The 4,296-nt window shown below is 36.8% G+C and overlaps 1 non-coding gene across 1 annotated transcript; it reads right to left on the reverse strand.

The window, feature by feature from the left end:
* Positions 1–447: 447 nt before the first annotated feature.
* Positions 448–554, reverse strand: LOC119510901. The gene has a single exon (XR_005212062.1). It is a non-coding gene; the product is annotated as a U6 spliceosomal RNA (small nuclear RNA).
* Between the last annotated feature and the right edge of the window lie 3,742 nt (positions 555–4,296).

The following is a 4,296-nucleotide window of genomic DNA, read 5'->3' on the forward strand; positions in this document are numbered from 1 at the left end:
CATCCTTGCATTTAAAGTCTATTTTATCTGAGATTAATATTGCTATCCCTGCTTTCTTTTAGCTGTAGCATGCATGGAATATTTTTTTCCATCCTTTCACTTTCAATTTCTTTGTGTTTCTGGTTCTAAGTTGAGTCTCTTGTAAGTAACATGTTGATTGTTTATATTTTTTAACCCATTCTGCCAGTCTGTACCTTTTAATTGGAAGTTTAATCCATTCACATTCAATGTTATTACTGTGAAGGCAGTTCTTGAATCATCCATCATATCCTTTGGTTTTTATTTGTCAGATATGTTTTTTCCTCTCTTTCTAACTTTAATGTACCCTTCCTAAAACTCTTTAGTTCTGTGCCCTTCTCCAGACCGCTCTCTCTTTTTTTCTCAGCCATTAGGACTCCCTTCAATATTTCTTGTAGAGCAGGTCTCTTGTTAGCAAATTCTCTCAGAAAAAATATGGAACTTTTCACAAATTTCCATGTCATCCTTGCACAGGGACCATGTTAATCTTCTCTGTATCATTCCAATTTTAGTATATGTGCCACCAAAGTGAGCTCTTCCTTCAGTTTTCCCAGTATTTTCCTTATGTATTTTGGGGCACCATGGTTAGGTGCAAATGTATTTATGATTGTTATTTCTTTTTAGTAGATTGCCCCTATTATTTAGATATAATCTTGTTTGTCTCTTTTAACAGTTTTGCATTAAAAGTTTGTTCAGTCCAATATTAATATAGCCATCCCAGCTCTTTTCTGTTTACCATTTGCAATGAGTATCTTTTTCCAACCTGTAACTTTCAACCTATTTGTGTCCTTGCTTCTAATGTGGGTCTCCTGTAGACAGCCTATAAATGGATTATAGATTTTTTTTTTTTTTTTTTTTTTTTTACCTAATCTGTGTCTGTTGATTAGGGAGTTTAATCCATTAACTTTCAGTGTTATTACCGGTAAGGCAATAATTTCTTCAAACATTTTGTCCTTTGGATTTTATATGTCATATCTTATTTTGGTCTCCATTTGTACCCTCTTTGTTACCCTTACTGATAATCTTCATTTCTGTACTCTCCTTCAAGCCTCTCTCTCCTATCGTTTCCTTTGGGCCTGTAGCACTCATTTAGTATTTTCTTGTAAGGAAAGTCTCTTGTTGATGAATTCTCTCAGTTTCTGTTTATCTGTGAATATTTTAAACTCTCCCTCATTTTTTGGGGGGCTGGGAATTTTAAAGAATTATTAATTTATTAAAGTAATCAATTTAAAAACCTTGTGTTCCTTATGTCATTAAGTTGAAGTTACAAATATTATTATTCTATTATAAATCTAAAAAAATTTAAAAACCCTCTTTTTGTTTTCCTTTAATTTCAACCTACAGATTTTGTTTTACTGTTTGTAGTATAGTGAAATAAAGACAATTGCATTTTTTTAATTAAAATTTGACTAACTCAAATTGAACCTTCTAAATTCCATTAACAATCAATTCCGTCTACGACTATAATCCATTCAATTCCCTTATATATTTTAAATTGCATATTCTTAAATTCAATTTCATTGAGATATATTTACATACCATACAATCATCCAAAGTGTAAATCAATTGTTTACAGTACCATCATATAGTGCATTCATCACCCCAGTCTATTTTTTTAACATTCTCCTTGTACCAGAAAAAGTGAAAATAAGAAAAAATAAAATAAAAGTAAAAAAGAACACCCAAATCATCCCCCACACACAGTATTTTTCATTTAGTTTTTTGCCCCCATTTGTCTACTCATCCATCCATACACTGGATAAAGGGAGTGTGATTCACAAGGCTTTCACAATCACACTGTCACCCCTTGTAAGCTACATTGCTATACAATCATCTTCAGGAGTCAAGGCTACTGGGTTGCAGTTTGATAGTTTCAGGTATTTACTTCTAGCTATTCCAATGCATTAAAACCTAAAAAGGGTTATCTATGTAGTGCATAACAATGCCCACCAGAGTGACCTCTTGGCTCCACTTGGAATCTCTCAGCCACTGAAACTTTATTTCGGATCCCCCACTTTGGTCAAGAAGATGTTCTCAGTCCCCCGATGTTGGATCCAGATTCATTCCATGGAGCCATATCCCTCATTGCCAGGGAGATTTACACCCCTGGGAGTCAGATCCCACATAGAGGGGAGGGCAGTGGGTTCACCTGCAGAGCTGGCTTAGCTAGAGAGAGAGGGCCACATCTGAGCAACAAAGAGGTACTCAGGGGGAGACTCTTAGGCACAATTATAAGCAGGTTTAGCCTCTCCTTTGCAATGACAAGCTTCATAAGGTCAAGTTCTGTGATAGAGGGTTTGTCACATCAAACTGCCAGTCCTCAATGTTTGTGAGAACATCAGCAACAATCCAGGTGACGAAGCCCAATATCTCTGCATTTTCCCCCAGCACCTTGGGGTGGGGGGGGCTGCATATATATTTTTATTCTCTGTCCAAATTACTTTGGGATGTGTCTCTGTTTCACAGTAACCTATGCAAACGTACCAGGTCTCACTTCCTATTAAAAGTTCCATGTAATTATGGTATTTGAACAAACTGTATGAGTTAAATTGTTTAGGAAATACAGATCTTGCACCAACTAAACATCTCTTCACTTGTTCTCACATGGAATTTGAAGTTTTAAAATGCAGTCAGTATTGTCCTTTACCTTTGGGCCTGAATTGCCCTAGTCCTAATCACATCTGCTTCATTCATATCTCTAGTTGAAGTCTGGACTCTTTTTCAGCTTTTTTAACAGTTGCTGTATGTGCTAATACTGACGTTCATATCTGCCAAGTTCTAACTCAGAGTTTCAGGTGTCACACAGATACCCAAAGTTCCAGGGATCAGCATCTTGGAATCTGGAGATAGCCATTACAATTCAGGAACAGATGTGACTGTAAGATGTGCTGTAAGAGCTTACAATCTAGGGACCATTTCAATAAGTAATCCCCTGAAAAGCTGTGTTCTAAGGTTCAATTCTGAGTTCACATTGTAGCTAGTCCATATCGGTGAGGCATTATAGTGCTTGCCTTTGTTTCTGGTGTAGTTCAGTCAAAATGCTGTCTGAAGGTTCCATTCACCTCGTTGCATATCTTACAGCTTCACTCCTTCTCACAGTTGCTCAGTATTCCATTGTATGCACATACAACAGTTCACCATTCTGTTCTTCAGTCAATATGCCCTTAGACCACCTCCACCCATTGCAAATCATGCATACTCTTTCCATAAACACCAATGTGCAAATGTCCATTCATGTCCCTGCTCTCAGATCCTCCAAGTAAATGCCCGCTAATGAGGTTGCAGGACCTTATGGCACCCACATACTTAGCTTCATGTGGAACCACCCGTCTCCTCAAGAAAGGCTACACCATTCTGCCTCCTAACCAACAGTAAATACATACATCCCTCTCTCCATGTTTTCACCAGGACTTTTATCCCTGTTTATATTTTTTCATACAATTTTATAGAGCTATATTCACATACTATATAATTATCCACAGTATACAATCAGTTGTTCATGGTATCATCATACAGTTGTGCATTTCTCACCACAGTCAGCACTTGAACATATTGATTAGTATGAAAAAAAAGTTTTTTAATGAATACTAAAAAAGAAAATAAAGTATGATACAATACAATATAATTGTAGGATCAGACAGCAATACCACTACCAAGAATCCCATATCCCTCCCTTATATACCCCTCTCATACACATTGAGCTTTGGTATATTGCCTTAGTTACATTTAATGGAAGCATATTACAATGTTACTGTTGACCATAGACTCCAGTTTTCTTTGATTATATTTTTTCCCCAATACCATCCCCTTTCCAACACTCTGAATGGTTGACATTCATTTGTTCTCCCACATGCAAGAACAGTTTTATATTTGCAGTCACAGTCATTGACCACTCCAGTTTTTGCTAAGTTAAACAGTCCCAGTCTTTATCATCTATCTTTACCTCAGGTGTCATTCATGCCCCTAGCCCACCTCTTTCAACTTTTCTCACAGACATCTTTGTTCAGTGTAGTTACAATATTGTGCTACCACCACACAGTACTATGATATCTATTTCTGGATCTATGCAATCAATCCAGCTGAATATTCTGTAGTCCCTCAGGATGAAATGCCCAATCTCTACCCTCTATCTATCTCCTGGTAGCCTGTGTTATCAGCTTTTAACTCTCCAAGTTTGCTTATTAATGTTAGTTCATATTAGTGAGACCATATAGTATTTGTCCTTTTGTTTCTGGCTAGCTTCGATCAACATGACATCTTCAAGGTCCATCCACACTA

Source organism: Choloepus didactylus, chromosome 1, assembly GCF_015220235.1.
Source record: "Choloepus didactylus isolate mChoDid1 chromosome 1, mChoDid1.pri, whole genome shotgun sequence".
Taxonomy (NCBI): Eukaryota; Metazoa; Chordata; class Mammalia; order Pilosa; family Megalonychidae; genus Choloepus; species Choloepus didactylus.